The sequence below is a fragment of the Protomyctophum bolini genome, assembly GCF_963924005.1.
Source record: "Protomyctophum bolini genome assembly, chromosome: 11".
NCBI classification, from domain to species: Eukaryota; Metazoa; Chordata; class Actinopteri; order Myctophiformes; family Myctophidae; genus Protomyctophum; species Protomyctophum bolini.
In genome coordinates, this window is record NC_137872.1 from 10,744,476 (window position 1) to 10,757,825 (window position 13,350).

Genomic DNA, 13,350 nt, shown 5'->3' on the forward strand with positions numbered 1-13,350 from the left:
TGAGGATTTGAAAAAAATGAAAAATGAAAAAAACGGTGGGTTATAGCCCATGTTTTTTGAAATTTTGAAAAAAAAAGTTAGCCTCGTTTCTCATCATTTTGGACCGTGGGCTATAGCCCATATCGTACGGCATACTATGGAACGCCGTTTTTCATCATTTTTGAGGATTTGAAAAAAATGAAAAATGAAAAAAACGGTGGGTTATAGCCCATGTTTTTTGAAATTTTGAAAAAAAAAGTTAGCCTCGTTTCTCATCATTTTTGACCGTGGGCTATAGCCCGTATCGTACGGCATACTATGGAACGCCGTTTTTCATCATTTTTGAGGATTTGAAAAAAATGAAAAATGAAAAAACGGTGGGTTATAGCCCATGTTTTTTGAAATTTTGAAAAAAAAAGTTAGCCTCGTTTCTCATCATTTTGGACCGTGGGCTATAGCCCATATCGTACGGCATACTATGGCACGCAGTTTTTCATCATTTTTGAGGATTTGAAAAAAATGAAAAATGAAAAAAACGGTGGGTTATAGCCCATGTTTTTTGAAATTTTGAAAAAAAAAATTAGCCTCGTTTCTCATCATTTTGGACCGTGGGCTATAGCCCGTATCGTACGGCATACTATGGCACGCCGTTTTTCATCATTTTTGAGGATTTGAAAAAAATGAAAAATGAAAAAAACGGTGGGTTATAGCCCATGTTTTTTGAAATTTTGAAAAAAAAAGTTAGCCTCGTTTCTCATCATTTTGGACCGTGGGCTATAGCCCATATCGTACGGCATACTATGGAACGCCGTTTTTCATCATTTTTGAGGATTTGAAAAAAATGAAAAATGAAAAAAACGGTGGGTTATAGCCCATGTTTTTTGAAATTTTGAAAAAAAAAGTTAGCCTCGTTTCTCATCATTTTTGACCGTGGGCTATAGCCCGTATCGTACGGCATACTATGGAACGCCGTTTTTCATCATTTTTGAGGATTTGAAAAAAATGAAAAATGAAAAAACGGTGGGTTATAGCCCATGTTTTTTGAAATTTTGAAAAAAAAAGTTAGCCTCGTTTCTCATCATTTTGGACCGTGGGCTATAGCCCATATCGTACGGCATACTATGGCACGCCGTTTTTCATCATTTTTGAGGATTTGAAAAAAATGAAAAAAACGGTGGGTTATAGCCCATGTTTTTTGAAATTTTGAAAAAAAAAGTTAGCCTCGTTTCTCATCATTTTGGACCGTGGGCTATAGCCCATATCGTACGGCATACTATGGCACGCAGTTTTTCATCATTTTTGAGGATTTGAAAAAAATGAAAAATGAAAAAAACGGTGGGTTATAGCCCATGTTTTTTTAAATTTTGAAAAAAAAAGTTAGCCTCGTTTCTCATCATTTTGGACCGTGGGCTATAGCCCGTATCGTATGGCATACTATGGCACGCCGTTTTTCATCATTTTTGAGGATTTGAAAAAAATGAAAAATGAAAAAAACGGTGGGTTATAGCCCATGTTTTTTGAAATTAAAAAAAAAAAAGTTAGCCTCGTTTCTCATCATTTTGGACCGTGGGCTATAGCCCATATCGTACGGCATACTATGGAACGCAGTTTTTCATCATTTTTGAGGATTTGAAAAAAATGAAAAATGAAAAAAACGGTGGGTTATAGCCCATGTTTTTTGAAATTTTGAAAAAAAAAAATAGCCTCGTTTCTCATCACTTTGGACCGTGGGCTATAGCCCGTATCGTACGGCATACTATGGCACGCCGTTTTTCATCATTTTTGAGGATTTGAAAAAAATGAAAAATGAAAAAAACGGTGGGTTATAGCCCATGTTTTTTGAAATTTTGAAAAAAAAAGTTAGCCTCGTTTCTCATCATTTTGGACCGTGGGCTATAGCCCATATCGTACGGCATACTATGGAACGCCGTTTTTCATCATTTTTGAGGATTTGAAAAAAATGAAAAATGAAAAAAACGGTGGGTTATAGCCCATGTTTTTTGAAATTTTGAAAAAAAAAGTTAGCCTCGTTTCTCATCATTTTGGACCGTGGGCTATAGCCCGTATCGTACGGCATACTATGGAACGCCGTTTTTCATCATTTTTGAGGATTTGAAAAAAATGAAAAATGAAAAAACGGTGGGTTATAGCCCATGTTTTTTGAAAAAAAAAGTTAGCCTCGTTTCTCATCATTTTGGACCGTGGGCTATAGCCCATATCGTACGGCATACTATGGCACGCCGTTTTTCATCATTTTTGAGGATTTGAAAAAAATGAAAAATGAAAAAAACGGTGGGTTATAGCCCATGTTTTTTGAAATTTTGAAAAAAAAAGTTAGCCTCGTTTCTCATCATTTTGGACCGTGGGCTATAGCCCATATCGTACGGCATACTATGGCACGCAGTTTTTCATCATTTTTGAGGATTTGAAAAAAATGAAAAATGAAAAAAACGGTGGGTTATAGCCCATGTTTTTTGAAATTTTGAAAAAAAAAATTTGCCTCGTTTCTCATCATTTTGGACCGTGGGCTATAGCCCGTATCGTACGGCATACTATGGCACGCCGTTTTTCATCATTTTTGAGGATTTGAAAAAAATGAAAAATGAAAAAAACGGTGGGTTATAGCCCATGTTTTTTGAAATTTTGAAAAAAAAAATTAGCCTCGTTTCTCATCATTTTGGACCGTGGGCTATAGCCCGTATCGTACGGCATACTATGGCACGCCGTTTTTCATCATTTTTGAGGATTTGAAAAAAATGAAAAATGAAAAAAACGGTGGGTTATAGCCCATGTTTTTTTAAATTTTGAAAAAAAAAGTTAGCCTCGTTTCTCATCATTTTGGACCGTGGGCTATAGCCCGTATCGTATGGCATACTATGGCACGCCGTTTTTCATCATTTTTGAGGATTTGAAAAAAATGAAAAATGAAAAAAACGGTGGGTAATAGCCCATGTTTTTTTAAATTAAAAAAAAAAAAGTTAGCCTCGTTTCTCATCATTTTGGACCGTGGGCTATAGCCCATATCGTACGGCATACTATGGAACGCAGTTTTTCATCATTTTTGAGGATTTGAAAAAAATGAAAAATGAAAAAAACGGTGGGTTATAGCCCATGTTTTTTGAAATTTTGAAAAAAAAAAATAGCCTCGTTTCTCATCACTTTGGACCGTGGGCTATAGCCCGTATCGTACGGCATACTATGGCACGCCGTTTTTCATCATTTTTGAGGATTTGAAAAAAATGAAAAATGAAAAAAACGGTGGGTTATAGCCCATGTTTTTTGAAATTTTGGAAAAAAAAGTTAGCCTCGTTTCTCATCATTTTGGACCGTGGGCTATAGCCCATATCGTACGGCATACTATGGAACGCCGTTTTTCATCATTTTTGAGGATTTGAAAAAAATGAAAAATGAAAAAAACGGTGGGTTATAGCCCATGTTTTTTGAAATTTTGAAAAAAAAAGTTAGCCTCGTTTCTCATCATTTTGGACCGTGGGCTATAGCCCGTATCGTACGGCATACTATGGAACGCCGTTTTTCATCATTTTTGAGGATTTGAAAAAAATGAAAAATGAAAAAACGGTGGGTTATAGCCCATGTTTTTTGAAAAAAAAAGTTAGCCTCGTTTCTCATCATTTTGGACCGTGGGCTATAGCCCATATCGTACGGCATACTATGGCACGCCGTTTTTCATCATTTTTGAGGATTTGAAAAAAATGAAAAATGAAAAAAACGGTGGGTTATAGCCCATGTTTTTTGAAATTTTGGAAAAAAGAATTAGCCTCGTTTCTCATCATTTTGGACCGTGGGCTATAGCCCGTATCGTACGGCATACTATGGCACGCCGTTTTTCATCATTTTTGAGGATTTGAAAAAAATGAAAAATGAAAAAAACGGTGGGTTATAGCCCATGTTTTTTGAAATTTTGAAAAAAAAAGTTAGCCTCGTTTCTCATCATTTTGGACCGTGGGCTATAGCCCATATCGTACGGCATACTATGGAACGCCGTTTTTCATCATTTTTGAGGATTTGAAAAAAATGAAAAATGAAAAAAACGGTGGGTTATAGCCCATGTTTTTTGAAATTTTGAAAAAAAAAGTTAGCCTCGTTTCTCATCATTTTGGACCGTGGGCTATAGCCCGTATCGTACGGCATACTATGGAACGCCGTTTTTCATCATTTTTGAGGATTTGAAAAAAATAAAAAATGAAAAAACGGTGGGTTATAGCCCATGTTTTTTGAAATTTTGAAAAAAAAAGTTAGCCTCGTTTCTCATCATTTTGGACCGTGGGCTATAGCCCATATCGTACGGCATACTATGGCACGCCGTTTTTCATCATTTTTGAGGATTTGAAAAAAATGAAAAATGAAAAAAACGGTGGGTTATAGCCCATGTTTTTTGAAATTTTGAAAAAAAAAGTTAGCCTCGTTTCTCATCATTTTGGACCGTGGGCTATAGCCCATATCGTACGGCATACTATGGCACGCAGTTTTTCATCATTTTTGAGGATTTGAAAAAAATGAAAAATGAAAAAAACGGTGGGTTATAGCCCATGTTTTTTGAAATTTTGAAAAAAAAAATTAGCCTCGTTTCTCATCATTTTGGACCGTGGGCTATAGCCCGTATCGTACGGCATACTATGGCACGCCGTTTTTCATCATTTTTGAGGATTTGAAAAAAATGAAAAATGAAAAAAACGGTGGGTTATAGCCCATGTTTTTTGAAATTTTGAAAAAAAAAGTTAGCCTCGTTTCTCATCATTTTGGACCGTGGGCTATAGCCCATATCGTACGGCATACTATGGAACGCCGTTTTTCATCATTTTTGAGGATTTGAAAAAAATGAAAAATGAAAAAAACGGTGGGTTATAGCCCATGTTTTTTGAAATTTTGAAAAAAAAAGTTAGCCTCGTTTCTCATCATTTTGGACCGTGGGCTATAGCCCGTATCGTACGGCATACTATGGAACGCCGTTTTTCATCATTTTTGAGGATTTGAAAAAAATGAAAAATGAAAAAACGGTGGGTTATAGCCCATGTTTTTTGAAATTTTGAAAAAAAAAGTTAGCCTCGTTTCTCATCATTTTGGACCGTGGGCTATAGCCCATATCGTACGGCATACTATGGCACGCCGTTTTTCATCATTTTTGAGGATTTGAAAAAAATGAAAAATGGAAAAAACGGTGGGTTATAGCCCATGTTTTTTGAAATTTTGAAAAAAAAAGTTAGCCTCGTTTCTCATCATTTTGGACCGTGGGCTATAGCCCATATCGTACGGCATACTATGGCACGCAGTTTTTCATCATTTTTGAGGATTTGAAAAAAATGAAAAATGAAAAAAACGGTGGGTTATAGCCCATGTTTTTTTAAATTTTGAAAAAAAAAGTTAGCCTCGTTTCTCATCATTTTGGACCGTGGGCTATAGCCCGTATCGTACGGCATACTATGGCACGCCGTTTTTCATCATTTTTGAGGATTTGAAAAAAATGAAAATGAAAAAAACGGTGGGTTATAGCCCATGTTTTTTGAAATTTTGAAAAAAAAAGTTAGCCTCGTTTCTCATCATTTTGGACCGTGGGCTATAGCCCATATCGTACGGCATACTATGGAACGCCGTTTTTCATCATTTTTGAGGATTTGAAAAAAATGAAAAATGAAAAAAACGGTGGGTTATAGCCCATGTTTTTTGAAATTTTGAAAAAAAAAGTTAGCCTCGTTTCTCATCATTTTGGACCGTGGGCTATAGCCCGTATCGTACGGCATACTATGGCACGCCGTTTTTCATCATTTTTGAGGATTTGAAAAAAATGAAAAATGAAAAAAACGGTGGGTTATAGCCCATGTTTTTTGAAATTTTGAAAAACAAAGTTAGCCTCGTTTCTCATCATTTTGGACCGTGGGCTATAACCCACCGTTTTTTTTATTTTTCATTTTTTTCAAATCCTCAAAAATGATGAAAAACGGCGTGCCATAGTATGCCGTACGATACGGGCTATAGCCCACGGTCCAAAATGATGAGAAACGAGGCTAACTTTTTTTTTCAAAATTTCAAAAAACATGGGCTATAACCCACCGTTTTTTTCATTATTCATTTTTTTCAAATCCTCAAAAATGATGAAAAACGGCGTGCCATAGTATGCCGTACGATATGGGCTATAGCCCACGGTCCAAAATGATGAGAAACGAGGCTAACTTTTTTTTTTTTAATTTCAAAAAACATGGGCTATAACCCACCGTTTTTTTCATTTTTCATTTTTTTCAAATCCTCAAAAATTATGAAAAACGGCGTGCCATAGTATGCCGTACGATATGGGCTATAGCCCACGGTCCAAAATGATGAGAAACGAGGCTAACTTTTTTTTTCAAAATTTCAAAAAACATGGGCTATAACCCACCGTTTTTTTCATTTTTCTTTTTTTTCAAATCCTCAAAAATGATGAAAAACGGCGTGCCATAGTATGCCGTACGATATGGGCTATAGCCCACGGTCCAAAATGATGAGAAACGAGGCTAACTTTTTTTTTCAAAATTTCAAAAAACATGGGCTATAACCCACCGTTTTTTCCATTTTTCATTTTTTTCAAATCCTCAAAAATGATGAAAAACGGCGTGCCATAGTATGCCGTACGATATGGGCTATAGCCCACGGTCCAAAATGATGAGAAACGAGGCTAACTTTTTTTTTCAAAATTTCAAAAAACATGGGCTATAACCCACCGTTTTTTTCCATTTTTCATTTTTTTCAAATCCTCAAAAATGATGAAAAACGGCGTGCCATAGTATGCCGTACGATACGGGCTATAGCCCACGGTCCAAAATGATGAGAAACGAGGCTAACTTTTTTTTTCAAAATTTCAAAAAAAATGGGCTATAACCCACCGTTTTTTTCATTTTTCATTTTTTTCAAATCCTCAAAAATGATGAAAAACGGCGTTCCATAGTATGCCGTACGATATGGGCTATAGCCCACGGTCCAAAATGATGAGAAACGAGGCTAACTTATTTTTTCAAAATTTCAAAAAACATGGGCTATAACCCACCGTTTTTTTCATTTTTCATTTTTTTCAAATCCTCAAAAATGATGAAAAACGGCGTGCCATAGTATGCCGTACGATACGGGCTATAGCCCACGGTCCAAAATGATGAGAAACGAGGCTAACTTTTTTTTTCAAAATTTCAAAAAACATGGGCTATAACCCACCGTTTTTTTCATTTTTCATTTTTTTCAAATCCTCAAAAATGATGAAAAACTGCGTGCCATAGTATGCCGTACGATATGGGCTATAGCCCACGGTCCAAAATGATGAGAAACGAGGCTAACTTTTTTTTTCAAAATTTCAAAAAACATGGGCTATAACCCACCGTTTTTTTCATTTTTCATTTTTTTCAAATCCTCAAAAATGATGAAAAACGGCGTGCCATAGTATGCCGTACGATATGGGCTATAGCCCACGGTCCAAAATGATGAGAAACGAGGCTAACTTTTTTTTTCAAAATTTCAAAAAACATGGGCTATAACCCACCGTTTTTTTCATTTTTCATTTTTTTCAAATCCTCAAAAATGATGAAAAACGGCGTGCCATAGTATGCCGTACGATACGGGCTATAGCCCACGGTCCAAAATGATGAGAAACGAGGCTAATTTTTTTTTTCAAAATTTCAAAAAACATGGGCTATAACCCACCGTTTTTTTTCATTTTTCATTTTTTTCAAATCCTCAAAAATGATGAAAAACTGCGTGCCATAGTATGCCGTACGATATGGGCTATAGCCCACGGTCCAAAATGATGAGAAACGAGGCTAACTTTTTTTTTCAAAATTTCAAAAAACATGGGCTATAACCAACCGTTTTTTTCATTTTTCATTTTTTTCAAATCCTCAAAAATGATGAAAAACGGCGTGCCATAGTATGCCGTACGATACGGGCTATAGCCCACGGTCCAAAATGATGAGAAACGAGGCTAACTTTTTTTTTCAAAATTTCAAAAAACATGGGCTATAACCCACCGTTTTTTTTATTTTTCATTTTTTTCAAATCCTCAAAAATGATGAAAAACGGCGTGCCATAGTATGCCGTACGATACGGGCTATAGCCCACGGTCCAAAATGATGAGAAACGAGGCTAACTTTTTTTTTCAAAATTTCAAAAAACATGGGCTATAACCCACCGTTTTTTTCATTTTTCATTTTTTTCAAATCCTCAAAAATGATGAAAAACGGCGTTCCATAGTATGCCGTACGATATGGGCTATAGCCCACGGTCCAAAATGATGAGAAACGAGGCTAACTTTTTTTTTCAAAATTTCAAAAAACATGGGCTATAACCCACCGTTTTTTTCATTTTTCATTTTTTTCAAATCCTCAAAAATGATGAAAAACGGCGTGCCATAGTATGCCGTACGATATGGGCTATAGCCCACGGTCCAAAATGATGAGAAACGAGGCTAACTTTTTTTTTCAAAATTTCAAAAAACATGGGCTATAACCCACCGTTTTTTCCATTTTTCATTTTTTTCAAATCCTCAAAAATGATGAAAAACGGCGTGCCATAGTATGCCGTACGATATGGGCTATAGCCCACGGTCCAAAATGATGAGAAACGAGGCTAACTTTTTTTTTCAAAATTTCAAAAAACATGGGCTATAACCCACCGTTTTTTCCATTTTTCATTTTTTTCAAATCCTCAAAAATGATGAAAAACGGCGTGCCATAGTATGCCGTACGATACGGGCTATAGCCCACGGTCCAAAATGATGAGAAACGAGGCTAACTTTTTTTTTCAAAATTTCAAAAAACATGGGCTATAACCCACCGTTTTTTTCATTTTTCATTTTTTTCAAATCCTCAAAAATGATGAAAAACGGCGTGCCATAGTATGCCGTACGATACGGGCTATAGCCCACGGTCCAAAATGATGAGAAACGAGGCTAACTTTTTTTTTCAAAATTTCAAAAAACATGGGCTATAACCCACCGTTTTTTTCATTTTTCATTTTTTTCAAATCCTCAAAAATGATGAAAAACGGCGTGCCATAGTATGCCGTACGATACGGGCTATAGCCCACGGTCCAAAATGATGAGAAACGAGGCTAACTTTTTTTTTCAAAATTTCAAAAAACATGGGCTATAACCCACCGTTTTTTTCATTTTTCATTTTTTTCAAATCCTCAAAAATGATGAAAAACTGCGTGCCATAGTATGCCGTACGATATGGGCTATAGCCCACGGTCCAAAATGATGAGAAACGAGGCTAACTTTTTTTTTCAAAATTTCAAAAAACATGGGCTATAACCCACCGTTTTTTTCATTTTTCATTTTTTTCAAATCCTCAAAAATGATGAAAAACGGCGTGCCATAGTATGCCGTACGATATGGGCTATAGCCCACGGTCCAAAATGATGAGAAACGAGGCTAACTTTTTTTTTCAAAATTTCAAAAAACATGGGCTATAACCCACCGTTTTTTTCATTTTTCATTTTTTTCAAATCCTCAAAAATGATGAAAAACGGCGTGCCATAGTATGCCGTACGATACGGGCTATAGCCCACGGTCCAAAATGATGAGAAACGAGGCTAATTTTTTTTTTCAAAATTTCAAAAAACATGGGCTATAACCCACCGTTTTTTTTCATTTTTCATTTTTTTCAAATCCTCAAAAATGATGAAAAACTGCGTGCCATAGTATGCCGTACGATATGGGCTATAGCCCACGGTCCAAAATGATGAGAAACGAGGCTAACTTTTTTTTTCAAAATTTCAAAAAACATGGGCTATAACCCACCGTTTTTTTCATTTTTCATTTTTTTCAAATCCTCAAAAATGATGAAAAACGGCGTGCCATAGTATGCCGTACGATACGGGCTATAGCCCACGGTCCAAAATGATGAGAAACGAGGCTAACTTTTTTTTTCAAAATTTCAAAAAACATGGGCTATAACCCACCGTTTTTTTTATTTTTCATTTTTTTCAAATCCTCAAAAATGATGAAAAACGGCGTGCCATAGTATGCCGTACGATACGGGCTATAGCCCACGGTCCAAAATGATGAGAAACGAGGCTAACTTTTTTTTTCAAAATTTCAAAAAACATGGGCTATAACCCACCGTTTTTTTCATTTTTCATTTTTTTCAAATCCTCAAAAATGATGAAAAACGGCGTTCCATAGTATGCCGTACGATATGGGCTATAGCCCACGGTCCAAAATGATGAGAAACGAGGCTAACTTTTTTTTTCAAAATTTCAAAAAACATGGGCTATAACCCACCGTTTTTTCCATTTTTCATTTTTTTCAAATCCTCAAAAATGATGAAAAACGGCGTGCCATAGTATGCCGTACGATATGGGCTATAGCCCACGGTCCAAAATGATGAGAAACGAGGCTAACTTTTTTTTTCAAAATTTCAAAAAACATGGGCTATAACCCACCGTTTTTTTCATTTTTCATTTTTTTCAAATCCTCAAAAATGATGAAAAACGGCGTGCCATAGTATGCCGTACGATACGGGCTATAGCCCACGGTCCAAAATGATGAGAAACGAGGCTAACTTTTTTTTTCAAAATTTCAAAAAACATGGGCTATAACCCACCGTTTTTTTTATTTTTCATTTTTTTCAAATCCTCAAAAATGATGAAAAACGGCGTGCCATAGTATGCCGTACGATACGGGCTATAGCCCACGGTCCAAAATGATGAGAAACGAGGCTAACTTTTTTTTTCAAAATTTCAAAAAACATGGGCTATAACCCACCGTTTTTTTCATTTTTCATTTTTTTCAAATCCTCAAAAATGATGAAAAACGGCGTTCCATAGTATGCCGTACGATATGGGCTATAGCCCACGGTCCAAAATGATGAGAAACGAGGCTAACTTTTTTTTTCAAAATTTCAAAAAACATGGGCTATAACCCACCGTTTTTTCCATTTTTCATTTTTTTCAAATCCTCAAAAATGATGAAAAACGGCGTGCCATAGTATGCCGTACGATATGGGCTATAGCCCACGGTCCAAAATGATGAGAAACGAGGCTAACTTTTTTTTTCAAAATTTCAAAAAACATGGGCTATAACCCACCGTTTTTTCCATTTTTCATTTTTTTCAAATCCTCAAAAATGATGAAAAACGGCGTGCCATAGTATGCCGTACGATACGGGCTATAGCCCACGGTCCAAAATGATGAGAAACGAGGCTAACTTTTTTTTTCAAAATTTCAAAAAACATGGGCTATAACCCACCGTTTTTTTCATTTTTCATTTTTTTCAAATCCTCAAAAATGATGAAAAACGGCGTTCCATAGTATGCCGTACGATATGGGCTATAGCCCACGGTCCAAAATGATGAGAAACGAGGCTAACTTTTTTTTTCAAAATTTCAAAAAACATGGGCTATAACCCACCGTTTTTTTCATTTTTCATTTTTTTCAAATCCTCAAAAATGATGAAAAACGGCGTGCCATAGTATGCCGTACGATACGGGCTATAGCCCACGGTCCAAAATGATGAGAAACGAGGCTAACTTTTTTTTTCAAAATTTCAAAAAACATGGGCTATAACCCACCGTTTTTTTCATTTTTCATTTTTTTCAAATCCTCAAAAATGATGAAAAACTGCGTGCCATAGTATGCCGTACGATATGGGCTATAGCCCACGGTCCAAAATGATGAGAAACGAGGCTAACTTTTTTTTTCAAAATTTCAAAAAACATGGGCTATAACCCACCGTTTTTTTCATTTTTCATTTTTTTCAAATCCTCAAAAATGATGAAAAACGGCGTGCCATAGTATGCCGTACGATATGGGCTATAGCCCACGGTCCAAAATGATGAGAAACGAGGCTAACTTTTTTTTTCAAAATTTCAAAAAACATGGGCTATAACCCACCGTTTTTTTCATTTTTCATTTTTTTCAAATCCTCAAAAATGATGAAAAACGGCGTGCCATAGTATGCCGTACGATACGGGCTATAGCCCACGGTCCAAAATGATGAGAAACGAGGCTAATTTTTTTTTTCAAAATTTCAAAAAACATGGGCTATAACCCACCGTTTTTTTTCATTTTTCATTTTTTTCAAATCCTCAAAAATGATGAAAAACTGCGTGCCATAGTATGCCGTACGATATGGGCTATAGCCCACGGTCCAAAATGATGAGAAACGAGGCTAACTTTTTTTTTCAAAATTTCAAAAAACATGGGCTATAACCCACCGTTTTTTTCATTTTTCATTTTTTTCAAATCCTCAAAAATGATGAAAAACGGCGTGCCATAGTATGCCGTACGATACGGGCTATAGCCCACGGTCCAAAATGATGAGAAACGAGGCTAACTTTTTTTTTCAAAATTTCAAAAAACATGGGCTATAACCCACCGTTTTTTTTATTTTTCATTTTTTTCAAATCCTCAAAAATGATGAAAACGGCGTGCCATAGTATGCCGTACGATACGGGCTATAGCCCACGGTCCAAAATGATGAGAAACGAGGCTAACTTTTTTTTTCAAAATTTCAAAAAACATGGGCTATAACCCACCGTTTTTTTCATTTTTCATTTTTTTCAAATCCTCAAAAATGATGAAAAACTGCGTGCCATAGTATGCCGTACGATATGGGCTATAGCCCACGGTCCAAAATGATGAGAAACGAGGCTAACTTTTTTTTTCAAAATTTCAAAAAACATGGGCTATAACCCACCGTTTTTTTCATTTTTCATTTTTTTCAAATCCTCAAAAATGATGAAAAACGGCGTGCCATAGTATGCCGTACGATATGGGCTATAGCCCACGGTCCAAAATGATGAGAAACGAGGCTAACTTTTTTTTTCAAAATTTCAAAAAACATGGGCTATAACCCACCGTTTTTTTCATTTTTCATTTTTTTCAAATCCTCAAAAATGATGAAAAACGGCGTGCCATAGTATGCCGTACGATATGGGCTATAGCCCACGGTCCAAAATGATGAGAAACGAGGCTAACTTTTTTTTTCAAAATTTCAAAAAACATGGGCTATGACCCACCGTTTTTTTCATTTTTCATTTTTTTCAAATCCTCAAAAATGATGAAAAACGGCGTGCCATAGTATGCCGTACGATACGGGCTATAGCCCACGGTCCAAAATGATGAGAAACGAGGCTAACTTTTTTTTTCAAAATTTCAAAAAACATGGGCTATAACCCACCGTTTTTTTCATTTTTTTCAAATCCTCAAAAATGATGAAAAACTGCGTGCCATAGTATGCCGTACGATATGGGCTATAGCCCACGGTCCAAAATGATGAGAAACGAGGCTAACTTTTCTTTTCAAAATTTCAAAAAACATGGGCTATAACCCACCGTTTTTTTCATTTTTCATTTTTTTCAAATCCTCAAAAATGATGAAAAACGGCGTGCCATA